Source organism: Staurois parvus, unplaced genomic scaffold (assembly GCF_062004578.1).
Source record: "Staurois parvus isolate SC_StPar_1 unplaced genomic scaffold, SC_StPar_1.0 ptg000662l, whole genome shotgun sequence".
Lineage (NCBI taxonomy): Eukaryota > Metazoa > Chordata > Amphibia > Anura > Ranidae > Staurois > Staurois parvus.
In genome coordinates, this window is record NW_028318458.1 from 540,945 (window position 1) to 554,928 (window position 13,984).

General features: G+C 44.7%; 13 non-coding genes across 13 annotated transcripts; all 13 read left to right on the forward strand.

Moving 5' to 3' along the window:
• Positions 1–2,356: 2,356 nt before the first annotated feature.
• TRNAH-GUG (transfer RNA histidin (anticodon GUG)) lies at positions 2,357–2,428 on the forward strand. The gene has a single exon. It is a non-coding gene; the product is annotated as a tRNA-His (tRNA).
• A 916-nt stretch (positions 2,429–3,344) lies between these two features.
• On the forward strand, positions 3,345–3,417 carry TRNAR-ACG (transfer RNA arginine (anticodon ACG)). The gene has a single exon. It is a non-coding gene; the product is annotated as a tRNA-Arg (tRNA).
• An 8-nt stretch (positions 3,418–3,425) lies between these two features.
• On the forward strand, positions 3,426–3,497 carry TRNAH-GUG (transfer RNA histidin (anticodon GUG)). The gene has a single exon. It is a non-coding gene; the product is annotated as a tRNA-His (tRNA).
• Positions 3,498–4,405: 908 nt separating this feature from the next.
• Positions 4,406–4,478, forward strand: TRNAC-ACA (transfer RNA cysteine (anticodon ACA)). The gene has a single exon. It is a non-coding gene; the product is annotated as a tRNA-Cys (tRNA).
• An 8-nt stretch (positions 4,479–4,486) lies between these two features.
• TRNAH-GUG (transfer RNA histidin (anticodon GUG)) lies at positions 4,487–4,558 on the forward strand. The gene has a single exon. It is a non-coding gene; the product is annotated as a tRNA-His (tRNA).
• Positions 4,559–5,466: 908 nt separating this feature from the next.
• Positions 5,467–5,539, forward strand: TRNAR-ACG (transfer RNA arginine (anticodon ACG)). The gene has a single exon. It is a non-coding gene; the product is annotated as a tRNA-Arg (tRNA).
• An 8-nt stretch (positions 5,540–5,547) lies between these two features.
• Positions 5,548–5,619, forward strand: TRNAH-GUG (transfer RNA histidin (anticodon GUG)). Its single transcript has one exon. It is a non-coding gene; the product is annotated as a tRNA-His (tRNA).
• Positions 5,620–6,535: 916 nt separating this feature from the next.
• On the forward strand, positions 6,536–6,608 carry TRNAR-ACG (transfer RNA arginine (anticodon ACG)). Its single transcript has one exon. It is a non-coding gene; the product is annotated as a tRNA-Arg (tRNA).
• Positions 6,609–6,616: 8 nt separating this feature from the next.
• TRNAH-GUG (transfer RNA histidin (anticodon GUG)) lies at positions 6,617–6,688 on the forward strand. The gene has a single exon. It is a non-coding gene; the product is annotated as a tRNA-His (tRNA).
• A 989-nt stretch (positions 6,689–7,677) lies between these two features.
• TRNAH-GUG (transfer RNA histidin (anticodon GUG)) lies at positions 7,678–7,749 on the forward strand. The gene has a single exon. It is a non-coding gene; the product is annotated as a tRNA-His (tRNA).
• A 916-nt stretch (positions 7,750–8,665) lies between these two features.
• On the forward strand, positions 8,666–8,738 carry TRNAR-ACG (transfer RNA arginine (anticodon ACG)). The gene has a single exon. It is a non-coding gene; the product is annotated as a tRNA-Arg (tRNA).
• Positions 8,739–8,746: 8 nt separating this feature from the next.
• TRNAH-GUG (transfer RNA histidin (anticodon GUG)) lies at positions 8,747–8,818 on the forward strand. The gene has a single exon. It is a non-coding gene; the product is annotated as a tRNA-His (tRNA).
• A 917-nt stretch (positions 8,819–9,735) lies between these two features.
• On the forward strand, positions 9,736–9,808 carry TRNAR-ACG (transfer RNA arginine (anticodon ACG)). The gene has a single exon. It is a non-coding gene; the product is annotated as a tRNA-Arg (tRNA).
• Positions 9,809–13,984: the final 4,176 nt, after the last annotated feature.

Genomic DNA, 13,984 nt, shown 5'->3' on the forward strand with positions numbered 1-13,984 from the left:
CACGGGACGTTTCACAGTAAAACAATTACACCGAGGTAAACCGAAAAACTGCGCCAAAAGTAACCTTGTTGCTGACTCAAAAATCACTCCTATCAGCACCGCTAAACGATCCACGTTATACACGCAATCTTTACTGCAACCACCTAGAACCGTTTACACAAAAAGTCTGCTGGACGTGAAACACGCGACACAGCAGCTTAAAACAAACCCGCTTTACAATAAGGAACTACTTTTAACAGGAAAAACACAAGAAAAACATAATCACTATACAAGAAATCTATGTGCAAAAACCCAGACTTCACCGCGCTCATTAAATGTGGAACACGTGAAGGGAAAACTCGCTTAATACACTTTAAATTGGCTGGCAATACGCAAATTTAAAGCTAAAAGCAAACAAATGAAACTGTAAAAAAATTTGGATTAAAAACACAATATGGGTCAAATGCATATAGGAAACTTCATGCACATTGCATAGAGATTACTGCACATTTGGTAGCCAACAAAATGGCCACCAAACAAAAGGAGTCCATGTGGTTTAGTCAAGAAAATGACCCCCCACAGAGGAGCACATGGCAGATACTAGAATGACCCCCCACAGGGAAGCACATGGTAACGCTAGAATGGCCCCCCACAGGGAAGCACACGGCAGCCTCTAGCCTCAAAATTGCCTCTTACATAAAACAGACGTTTGGACAGAACATACACTGGACAATTACACAACAATATGAAGCACACATACAACACAATTTGGGCACAATCACAGAACGGACATAAAACACCAACATATCACACTAACATGCACATGTAACAGAAAGGACCCCCTGCTGCATGCTTGCTGGGAGCAGTAATACCACAAAACATTGTACAGATCACATACACACAGAGATCTTACAACAGTTAACAATTAACCTAAGCCTTTCAGCACTGTAATAATTACCTCACGTGGAGGGGGGTAGAGCAATCACCACAGTACCTACAGCCCACAAATACTTACCTAACACTATGCAACAACTTTTACCCACTAAAACATATACCCGTTTAATTTTTGGTTGGAAGATTTTTAAACTTGACCAAATCCAGCCAACCAAAACCCACCCCTCTGCTGCTCTCCGCAGAGACAAACCCTCGTCTTTCACCCACAAAATCAAGAGTTTAGGACAAAAAACGAGGTCCTTGTTAAGCGGTATTTCTTGTTAGCTAACAGAGAGCGAAATCAGCCACACGAACACGCAAAAAGCGATCCTCTTAATGGCAGAGAGACCTGAAATGTGCCGGCATACTTTTTGCTAGTTCATGATGGCCATTCCCCCCTCGTTCTAGGTTAGCTACGCAAGAATACGCGTTAGTATCCACCAGGCTCGCCAAACTGTCTTGGAAATTCGCTTTAACGAATTTCTCCTTACCGTGAGTACTCGCAGTTGGATGCGCAGAAATCCCCCATAAAGCTGTGCGAATCTCGCTTACCACGACTGCAGCCAAACTACACGATTCCTGCCCATCCAAATACTTTGGTTCTGTTGAATTTGTGGGTGATGGAGCTCCGTTACCCTGGAATGATCACACGACACTCTAAGGCTGGTTGCAACTCACATAAGGGGCTGATTTTAGGCTCAGCTCTCTGTTTTATTAAGAATACACACATGCCCCCCACATGAATAAAGTCAATCCCTCCCACCGAACAATACAATGGGGATTGCTTATACAGAGGATGTACATTCCAATTGGAGCATAGCCTTTGCTATTATCTATCACTGGTCCTCCCCCATGAACCTTCTGAGGTCAGCAGACTTCCTCCCCTTCCCCCCTATGAGCCATCTGAGGTCATATTTCCTGTCCTACTATCTTCTATTGGTATGTACATTCTCTGTACAAGCACTCTCTAAAAATATCAGTCTGTACCTGGATGGGCCCGATACGATCTTTATTAAAACACATCCATCCCAGATACAGTTTCAAGTTGGTAATGGGTTGTAAGATATGCATAAGCCTACACGTGGAGTTCACACCGCTTGCGCATTGCGTTATGAAGCCCACGTGGTACCATGCTGCTGATATGTGGATACAGGCCCACGGTCTACTGACAGCGGCATTCGCATGGAATGCCGTGGTGGTATACACGCCGGTCTATAAGCGCAGATCTGCCATCTCATCCATTACCAAGCCGAGTACTGTAATACATACATTGTACATGCGCATGGCCCAATTGCAGCCTTCAGAGCTTTAATTAAGCCACACGAGAGACATATGAATAACACGAATACATGACACATTTAAAGTTCGACCAACAATACAAAATTTCCATGACACTACGGATCAGAAGATTGTAGGTTCGACTCTTACCTGGCTCATCACATGGGCCGTGATCGTATAGTGGTTAGTACTCTGCGTTGTGGCCGCAGCAACCCCGGTTCGAATCCGGGTCACGGCAGCTTTTTACGGCGCAGCTGCTGGGCAAGATTCACAGAGGGGATTCTGTAGGCCAGATCTGCATTGGATAGAAGCAGAGGAGGCATCGCAGATCGAAAGTGAGCCCTGATAAATTGTACTTTGCACTGCCTCGTTGCTGTTTCATAGGGGGCTCGTCTGCCGCCCTGGGCTAGTAACCAAGTTAGGCAAAATAGAGAACAATGTTTCGAACAAATTAAATCCATCGAGAACTTTTAAGAACCCAACCTTCCCAATGCTAACACTCGCATACACGCACTTTGGAAGTACCTACGGCAACGCCGTTTGCTCTACACATATTTGCTATCCCTGCGCACACTAGAGATAGATGGATGATTCAATTTAGGGTCATCATGGAAGCATAACTCTAAAGTGAAGAGTTGGAACTTTTTTTAATGCACTGCCTTTTTTACACTGGTTCGGTACCACAGTTCTTGGTGGTTTTACAAGTGCACCCCATTTTAAAACTAAGATATGTTTGGTATTTCTTAAAGCAGGAAAGTCGCATATTTCATGGAAAATGTTGAGATTATTTGGTTGTTGCAAATGCAAGGGGAGTAAGACATTTCCTGTGTTCTCGCTTGAAGCTTCCTTTCTGAACTCGTTATCAAAGTCGCTTTCCAAGCTTGAATTTTTGGGCAGGTTAAGAAACCTTGGCAAAGCAAGATGTTTGTGATCAAATATCTTGGCCAATCGGAAGCTGGCATTGTTTTTTTGGACAGATTCATTGCAAATATCTGGTCTTGGCTTGGGCAAGTTCATTGGAGGTTTTAGCAATGTTCTCTGGATTAGAGATCCTCCAGAAAGCCAGTGGTTTGCATTGAAACGGCCACCATGGTGCCTTGTGGTCCAGCGGTTGGAATGAGCATCAAAGGAAGTTTGGCAAACATCCAGCAGCAGGGCCAGTGGCGCAATGGATAACGCGTCTGACTACGGATCAGAAGATTGTAGGTTCGACTCCTACCTGGCTCGTCACATGGGCCGTGATCGTATAGTGGTTAGTACTCTGCGTTGTGGCCGCAGCAACCCCGGTTCGAATCCGGGTCACGGCAGCTTTTTACGGTGCAGCTGCTGGGCAAGATTCACAGAGGGGATTCTGTAGGCCAGATCTGCATTGGATAGGAGGCATCGCAGCTCGAAAGTGAGCCCTGATAAATTGTACTTTGCACTGCCTCGTTGCTGTTTCATAGGGGGCTCGTCTGCCGCCCTGGGCTAGTAACCAAGTTAGGCAAAATAGAGAACAATGTTTCGAACAAATTAAATCCATCGAGAACTTTTAAGAACCCAACCTTCCCAATGCTAACACTCGCATACACGCACTTTGGAAGTACCTACGGCAACACCGTTTGCTCTACACATATTTGCTATCCCTGCGCACACTAGAGATAGATGGATGATTCAATTTAGGGTCATCATGGAAGCATAACTCTAAAGTGAAGAGTTGGAACTTTTTTTAATGCACTGCCTTTTTTACACTGGTTCGGTACCACAGTTCTTGGTGGTTTTACAAGTGCACCCCATTTTAAAACTAAGATATGTTTGGTATTTCTTAAAGCAGGAAAGTCGCATATTTCATGGAAAATGTTGAGATTATTTGGTTGTTGCAAATGCAAGGGGAGTAAGACATTTCCTGTGTTCTCGCTTGAAGCTTCCTTTCTGAACTCGTTATCAAAGTCGCTTTCCAAGCTTGAATTTTTGGGCAGGTTAAGAAACCTTGGCAAAGCAAGATGTTTGTGATCAAATATCTTGGCCAATCGGAAGCTGGCATTGTTTTTTTGGACAGATTCATTGCAAATATCTGGTCTTGGCTTGGGCAAGTTCATTGGAGGTTTTAGCAATGTTCTCTGGATTAGAGATCCTCCAGAAAGCCAGTGGTTTGCATTGAAACGGCCACCATGGTGCCTTGTGGTCCAGCGGTTGGAATGAGCATCAAAGGAAGTTTGGCAAACATCCAGCAGCAGGGCCAGTGGCGCAATGGATAACGCGTCTGACTACAGATCAGAAGATTGTAGGTTCGACTCCTACCTGGCTCGTCACATGGGCCGTGATCGTATAGTGGTTAGTACTCTGCGTTGTGGCCGCAGCAACCCCGGTTCGAATCCGGGTCACGGCAGCTTTTTACGGTGCAGCTGCTGGGCAAGATTCACAGAGGGGATTCTGTAGGCCAGATCTGCATTGGATAGGAGGCATCGCAGCTCGAAAGTGAGCCCTGATAAATTGTACTTTGCACTGCCTCGTTGCTGTTTCATAGGGGGCTCGTCTGCCGCCCTGGGCTAGTAACCAAGTTAGGCAAAATAGAGAACAATGTTTCGAACAAATTAAATCCATCGAGAACTTTTAAGAACCCAACCTTCCCAATGCTAACACTCGCATACACGCACTTTGGAAGTACCTACGGCAACACCGTTTGCTCTACACATATTTGCTATCCCTGCGCACACTAGAGATAGATGGATGATTCAATTTAGGGTCATCATGGAAGCATAACTCTAAAGTGAAGAGTTGGAACTTTTTTTAATGCACTGCCTTTTTTACACTGGTTCGGTACCACAGTTCTTGGTGGTTTTACAAGTGCACCCCATTTTAAAACTAAGATATGTTTGGTATTTCTTAAAGCAGGAAAGTCGCATATTTCATGGAAAATGTTGAGATTATTTGGTTGTTGCAAATGCAAGGGGAGTAAGACATTTCCTGTGTTCTCGCTTGAAGCTTCCTCTCTGAACTCGTTATCAAAGTCGCTTTCCAAGCTTGAATTTTTGGGCAGGTTAAGAAACCTTGGCAAAGCAAGATGTTTGTGATCAAATATCTTGGCCAATCGGAAGCTGGCATTGTTTTTTTGGACAGATTCATTGCAAATATCTGGTCTTGGCTTGGGCAAGTTCATTGGAGGTTTTAGCAATGTTCTCTGGATTAGAGATCCTCCAGAAAGCCAGTGGTTTGCATTGAAACGGCCACCATGGTGCCTTGTGGTCCAGCGGTTGGAATGAGCATCAAAGGAAGTTTGGCAAACATCCAGCAGCAGGGCCAGTGGCGCAATGGATAACGCGTCTGACTACGGATCAGAAGATTGTAGGTTCGACTCTTACCTGGCTCATCACATGGGCCGTGATCGTATAGTGGTTAGTACTCTGCGTTGTGGCCGCAGCAACCCCGGTTCGAATCCGGGTCACGGCAGCTTTTTACGGCGCAGCTGCCGGGCAAGATTCACAGAGGGGATTCTGTAGGCCAGATCTGCATTGGATAGAAGCAGAGGAGGCATCGCAGATCGAAAGTGAGCCCTGATAAATTGTACTTTGCACTGCCTCGTTGCTGTTTCATAGGGGGCTCGTCTGCCGCCCTGGGCTAGTAACCAAGTTAGGCAAAATAGAGAACAATGTTTCGAACAAATTAAATCCATCGAGAACTTTTAAGAACCCAACCTTCCCAATGCTAACACTCGCATACACGCACTTTGGAAGTACCTACGGCAACGCCGTTTGCTCTACACATATTTGCTATCCCTGCGCACACTAGAGATAGATGGATGATTCAATTTAGGGTCATCATGGAAGCATAACTCTAAAGTGAAGAGTTGGAACTTTTTTTAATGCACTGCCTTTTTTACACTGGTTCGGTACCACAGTTCTTGGTGGTTTTACAAGTGCACCCCATTTTAAAACTAAGATATGTTTGGTATTTCTTAAAGCAGGAAAGTCGCATATTTCATGGAAAATGTTGAGATTATTTGGTTGTTGCAAATGCAAGGGGAGTAAGACATTTCCTGTGTTCTCGCTTGAAGCTTCCTTTCTGAACTCGTTATCAAAGTCGCTTTCCAAGCTTGAATTTTTGGGCAGGTTAAGAAACCTTGGCAAAGCAAGATGTTTGTGATCAAATATCTTGGCCAATCGGAAGCTGGCATTGTTTTTTTGGACAGATTCATTGCAAATATCTGGTCTTGGCTTGGGCAAGTTCATTGGAGGTTTTAGCAATGTTCTCTGGATTAGAGATCCTCCAGAAAGCCAGTGGTTTGCATTGAAACGGCCACCATGGTGCCTTGTGGTCCAGCGGTTGGAATGAGCATCAAAGGAAGTTTGGCAAACATCCAGCAGCAGGGCCAGTGGCGCAATGGATAACGCGTCTGACTACGGATCAGAAGATTGTAGGTTCGACTCCTACCTGGCTCGTCACATGGGCCGTGATCGTATAGTGGTTAGTACTCTGCGTTGTGGCCGCAGCAACCCCGGTTCGAATCCGGGTCACGGCAGCTTTTTACGGTGCAGCTGCTGGGCAAGATTCACAGAGGGGATTCTGTAGGCCAGATCTGCATTGGATAGGAGGCATCGCAGCTCGAAAGTGAGCCCTGATAAATTGTACTTTGCACTGCCTCGTTGCTGTTTCATAGGGGGCTCGTCTGCCGCCCTGGGCTAGTAACCAAGTTAGGCAAAATAGAGAACAATGTTTCGAACAAATTAAATCCATCGAGAACTTTTAAGAACCCAACCTTCCCAATGCTAACACTCGCATACACGCACTTTGGAAGTACCTACGGCAACACCGTTTGCTCTACACATATTTGCTATCCCTGCGCACACTAGAGATAGATGGATGATTCAATTTAGGGTCATCATGGAAGCATAACTCTAAAGTGAAGAGTTGGAACTTTTTTTAATGCACTGCCTTTTTTACACTGGTTCGGTACCACAGTTCTTGGTGGTTTTACAAGTGCACCCCATTTTAAAACTAAGATATGTTTGGTATTTCTTAAAGCAGGAAAGTCGCATATTTCATGGAAAATGTTGAGATTATTTGGTTGTTGCAAATGCAAGGGGAGTAAGACATTTCCTGTGTTCTCGCTTGAAGCTTCCTCTCTGAACTCGTTATCAAAGTCGCTTTCCAAGCTTGAATTTTTGGGCAGGTTAAGAAACCTTGGCAAAGCAAGATGTTTGTGATCAAATATCTTGGCCAATCGGAAGCTGGCATTGTTTTTTTGGACAGATTCATTGCAAATATCTGGTCTTGGCTTGGGCAAGTTCATTGGAGGTTTTAGCAATGTTCTCTGGATTAGAGATCCTCCAGAAAGCCAGTGGTTTGCATTGAAACGGCCACCATGGTGCCTTGTGGTCCAGCGGTTGGAATGAGCATCAAAGGAAGTTTGGCAAACATCCAGCAGCAGGGCCAGTGGCGCAATGGATAACGCGTCTGACTACAGATCAGAAGATTGTATGTTTGACTCTTACCTGGCTCATCACATGGGCCGTGATCGTATAGTGGTTAGTACTCTGCGTTGTGGCCGCAGCAACCCCGGTTCGAATCCGGGTCACGGCAGCTTTTTACGGCGCAGCTGCCGGGCAAGATTCACAGAGGGGATTCTGTAGGCCAGATCTGCATTGGATAGAAGCAGAGGAGGCATCGCAGATCGAAAGTGAGCCCTGATAAATTGTACTTTGCACTGCCTCGTTGCTGTTTCATAGGGGGCTCGTCTGCCGCCCTGGGCTAGTAACCAAGTTAGGCAAAATAGAGAGCAATGTTTCGAACAAATTAAATCCATTGAGGACTTTTAAGAACCCAACCTTCCCAATGCTAACACTCGCATACACGCACTTTGGAAGTACCTACGGCAACGCCGTTTGCTCTACACATATTTGCTATCCCTGCGCACACTAGAGATAGATGGATGATTCAATTTAGGGTCATCATGGAAGCATAACTCTAAAGTGAAGAGTTGGAACTTTTTTTAATGCACTGCCTTGTTTACACTGGTTCGGTACCACAGTTCTTGGTGGTTTTACAAGTGCACCCCATTTTAAAACTAAGATATGTTTGGTATTTCTTAAAGCAGGAAAGTCGCATATTTCATGGAAAATGTTGAGATTATTTGGTTGTTGCAAATGCAAGGGGAGTAAGACATTTCCTGTGTTCTCGCTTGAAGCTTCCTCTCTGAACTCGTTATCAAAGTCGCTTTCCAAGCTTGAATTTTTGGGCAGGTTAAGAAACCTTGGCAAAGCAAGATGTTTGTGATCAAATATCTTGGCCAATCGGAAGCTGGCATTGTTTTTTTGGACAGATTCATTGCAAATATCTGGTCTTGGCTTGGGCAAGTTCATTGGAGGTTTTAGCAATGTTCTCTGGATTAGAGATCCTCCAGAAAGCCAGTGGTTTGCATTGAAACGGCCACCATGGTGCCTTGTGGTCCAGCGGTTGGAATGAGCATCAAAGGAAGTTTGGCAAACATCCAGCAGCAGGGCCAGTGGCGCAATGGATAACGCGTCTGACTACGGATCAGAAGATTGTAGGTTCGACTCCTACCTGGCTCGTCACATGGGCCGTGATCGTATAGTGGTTAGTACTCTGCGTTGTGGCCGCAGAGACCCCGGTTCCAATCCGGGTCACGGCAGCTTTTTACGGCGCAGCTGCCGGGCAAGATTCACAGAGGGGATTCTGTAGGCCAGATCTGCATTGGATAAAAGCAGAGGAGGCATCGCAGATCGAAAGTGAGCCCTGATAAATTGTACTTTGCACTGCCTCGTTGCTGTTTCATAGGGGGCTCGTCTGCTGCCCTGGGCTAGTAACCAAGTTAGGCAAAATAGAGAGCAATGTTTCGAACAAATTAAATCCATCGAGAACTTTTAAGAACCCAACCTTCCCAATGCTAACACTCGCATACACGCACTTTGGAAGTACCTACGGCAACGCCGTTTGCTCTACACATATTTGATATCCCTGCGCACACTAGAGATAGATGGATGATTCAATTTAGGGTCATCATGGAAGCATAACTCTAAAGTGAAGAGTTGGAACTTTTTTTAATGCACTGCCTTTTTTACACTGGTTCGGTACCACAGTTCTTGGTGGTTTTACAAGTGCACCCCATTTTAAAACTAAGATATGTTTGGTATTTCTTAAAGCAGGAAAGTCGCATATTTCATGGAAAATGTTGAGATTATTTGGTTGTTGCAAATGCAAGGGGAGTAAGACATTTCCTGTGTTCTCGCTTGAAGCTTCCTCTCTGAACTCGTTATCAAAGTCGCTTTCCAAGCTTGAATTTTTGGGCAGGTTAAGAAACCTTGGCAAAGCAAGATGTTTGTGATCAAATATCTTGGCCAATCGGGAAGCTGGCATTGTTTTTTTGGACAGATTCATTGCAAATATCTGGTCTTGGCTTGGGCAAGTTCATTGGAGGTTTTAGCAATGTTCTCTGGATTAGAGATCCTCCAGAAAGCCAGTGGTTTGCATTGAAACGGCCACCATGGTGCCTTGTGGTCCAGCGGTTGGAATGAGCATCAAAGGAAGTTTGGCAAACATCCAGCAGCAGGGCCAGTGGCGCAATGGATAACGCGTCTGACTACGGATCAGAAGATTGTAGGTTCGACTCCTACCTGGCTCATCCCGTGGGCCGTGATCGTATAGTGGTTAGTACTCTGCGTTGTGGCCGCAGCAACCCCCGTTCGAATCCGGGTCACGGCAGCTTTTTACGGCGCAGCTGCTGGGCAAGATTCACAGAGGGGATTCTGTAGGCCAGATCTGCATTGGATAGAAGCAGAGGAGGCATCGCAGATCTAAAGTGAACCCTGATAAATAGTACTTTGCACTGCCTCGTTGCTGTTTCATAGGGGGCTCGTCTGCCGCCCTGGGCTAGTAACCAAGTTAGGCAAAATAGAGAACAATGTTTCGAACAAATTAAATCCATCGAGAAATTTTAAGAACCCAACCTTCCCAATGCTAACACTCACATACACACACTTTGGAAGTACCTACAGCAACGCCGTTTGCTCTACACATATTTGCTATCCCTGCACACACTAGAGATAGATGGATGATTCAATTTAGGGTCATCATGGAAGCATAACTCTAAAGTGAAGAGTTGGAACTTTTTTTAATGCACTGCCTTTTTTACACTGGTTCGGTACCACAGTTCTTTGTGGTTCTTTGCGGCTACTGGTGTGTGATGGCGTCACCTGTATAGTAATTAGGAGCAGAGTCCCTATAATCTGTATGATCAGGACAAGATCTCTAACAAGCGCTAGTGCCTCCACTCAATTGGGGCTTGTGGATAACAAGTGAAATCCCAACTGAGAAATGTATCATCCACAGACAATAATCCACACAGCAGTGTATATGAAAGTCCATTTATTGAAGAAATAACATTCAGTGAACCATCCAACATAAAGTATCTTCCAAACAGTCTTTTCTGCATGTCTCAGTATCTTCCAAACAGTCTTTTCTGCATGTCTCAGTGAGGGGAGGCTGCAACACTTACAGTCTGAGTTCTCTCTCTCCCAGGAAATCCACACTTCCCTCCTTTTTCACAAGTCTCTCCCTGCTCACCTCATCCTCAGTGCACAGAGAACATAGCAGCCATATTGGAAAAGGGCAAAACAAACACTGCATAATAGAAGTATACATTGGAAAATGGGCAAAGAATATTTCACATCACTACATTCTCCCCCTGCTGAAAATCCTTCCGAACCAGCAAGGATATACACATAAAACAACAACAAAATATAGCAGTTAACCACTTCAGCTCCTGAGGATTTACCCCCCTTAATGACCAGGCCTCTTTTTGCTACTCGGCGCTGCACTAATTCAACTGATAATTGCGCGGTCATGCAATGCTGCACCCAAACAAAATTTATGTCCTTTTTTTCACACAAATAGAGCTTTCTTTTGGTGGTATTTGATCACCTGTGCGCTTTTTATTTTTCACGCTATAAACAAAAAAAGGCCAAAAAGTTTGAAGAAAAACAATATTTTTTACTTTCAGCTATAAATAATATATAGTAAACTCAAAGTTGGTTATAAATTTAGGCCAAAATATATTCTGCTACATGTTTTTGGTAAAAAAAATCCCAATAAGTGATTATATTGATTGCTTTGTGTGGAAGTTATAGCGTCTACAAACTATGGTATAAATACTGCAATTTACGCCATTTTTCTGCTATACAGCGCTGCGCTAGTTTAACGGACAATTGCGCGGTCATGCAATACGGTACATAAATGAAATTTACATCCTTTTTTTCCCCATAAATTGAGCTTTCTTTCGGTGGTGTTTGATCGCCTGTGCGGTTTTTATTTATTTGTGCTATAAAAAAAAAGGCTGACAATTTTGAGGAAAAAAAAACAATATTTTGGACTTTTTGCTATAAAACATGTCCAGTAAAAAAAAAATGCAAAAATCAAATTTAGTCATAAATTTCTGCCAAAATGCATTCCGCGACATGTCTTTGCTAAAAAAAAACCCAATACATGTAAATTAATTGGTTTACGTGAAAGTTATAATGTTTACAAATGGCGGGAAAGATACTGGGATTTTTAATTTTTATTTATACTAATAATGGCGCCGATCAGCGACATATGGCGGCAATCAGCGACATATGACGGTGAACAGCGACTTATGGCGGGACTGCGGCGGAAATTTTGACACTGGGGGGGAGCTGACTTGGGGTCACTGGCATCCCCAGTGACACCAATACAGTGATCAGTGAAAAAAAAACACTGAAACTGTACTAATGTCACTGGGGAGGAAGGGGTTAACATTTTTAGAATTTGCAGTGTAAGGGGAGTGTTTTACTAGGGGGCGGGGGTGTGTACTGGACGGGGGGGAGGGAGGGGGGAGCTGATCAAGGGAGAGAAACTGTTCTCTCCCTCTGCAGCTTGGCGGCGAACTGTCACAGAGCAGGGCTGTGTGTAAACAATGCAGCCCTGCTCTGTGTCAGTGTTCACCGCTCATCGCGGGAAAACGGCCGGTAAAAACCGGCCGTGACACGGCGGCGGAGACCCACTGCTGACACCCGCGGGATAGGTAGGTACCTGTTTTGTAGGCACACGTTTTAAAATGTGCTTTTGCCTACGAGCGCCGCCCTGCCACCGTTTATATGCGGTGGCTGGGCGGCAAGTGGTTAACATATTTCACCTTCTGCAGACCACTTCTCCAGAAGCAATCTATTACAGAGATTAGCTGCAAAGAAAACATGGTTAGTAACAAATAGGCATCATGCTAACCAGCCTAGAATGGGCTGTAATCATGTCCATCAGAACATGAGGTTGTACAGCATAGTTCTGTACAGCATAGCAGGGTCTTCCCAAGGTGTCATAAGTAAACATTGATGGAGGTCATCGAATAGGATCTCCTCTCCTCAAGCCCTCAGGCATTAGTCCAGATAAATCTGGGACTGCACTAGTGGGAAAACTTGGTGCTCCAATCATGCCTGGAACTGTAGGCACAAAGTTTTGGGCTGTTGGTTCAAAAGCAGGAGTAGTTGGGTTCAGACCTCCCCTCTGAGGAAGGCTCCCATTAGTAATAGGTGAATGAGCCTGTACAGGAGACTCTGGTGGAGGTGTAAACCAGTCATTGTCATCACACTGTTCTCCACTGTCTGCACAAGGCACATCATTATAATCTGTAGCAATATCAGGTTGTGGCTCCTCATCCGCAGTAGCAACTTGTGGTACAGGAAGCAAGTGATTCCTGTGCCAGGCTTTGATCCGACCCTCAGGTCCTCGAATCCGGTAGACTGGGATTCTAGGCAGTTTTTCTATAACTTCAAACAACTCATTTCTCCAGCGATCAGCTAACTTATGTTTGGCTGAGGGTCCCAAATTGAGAAGAAGCACTTTATCACCAGGTTGCAAGTCTTTGTAACAAACTTTGGCATCAAAGCGTCTTTTAGTGGCAGCATTTATTTTTGCAGCATTTTCCTCAGCCATTCAATAGGCCTCTTGTAAACTACAGGTGCAAGAAAAAGTATGTGAACCCCTTGGGATTACGTGGAGTTTTGCATGAATTGGGCATAAAATGTGCTCTGAACGTCATCTAAGTCACAACAATAGAAGAACACAGTCTGCTGAACATAATACTACACAAACATTAGATGTTGCCATGGTTTAATTGCACATAACATGTAAACATTCACAGTGCAGGGAGGAAAAAGTATGTGAACCTTTGGACTTAATAACTGGTTGACCCTCCTTTGGCAGCAATAACCTCAACCAAACGTTTCCTGTAGTTGCAGATCAGACCTGCACAACGATCTGGAGTCATTTTGGACCACTCCTCTTCACAAAACTGTTTCAATGTAGCAATATTCTTGGGATGTCTGGTGTGAATCGCTCTCTTAAGGTCATGCCACAGCATTTCAATTGGGTTGAGGTCAGGACTCTGACTGGGCCACTCCAGAAGGCGTATTCTGTGCTGTTGCAGCCATTGTTTTGTTGAATTACTTGTATGTTTTGGGTCATTGTCCTGTTGCATCACCCATCCTCTGTGGAGCTTCAGTTGGCGGACAGATGGTCGTACGTTTTCCTGCAAAATGTCTTGATAAACTCTGGAATTCATTTTCCCATCAATGACAACAATCCGTCCAGGCCCTGAGGCAGCAAAGCAGCCCCAAACCATGATGCTCCCTCCGCCATGTTTCACAGTGGGGATGAGGTTTGATGTTGGTGTGCTGGGCCTTTTTTTCTCCACACATAGTGTTGTGTGTTCTTCCCAAACAACTCAATCTTGGTTTCATCTGTCCACAGTATATTTTGCCAGTAGTCCTGTGGAACATCCAGGTGCTCT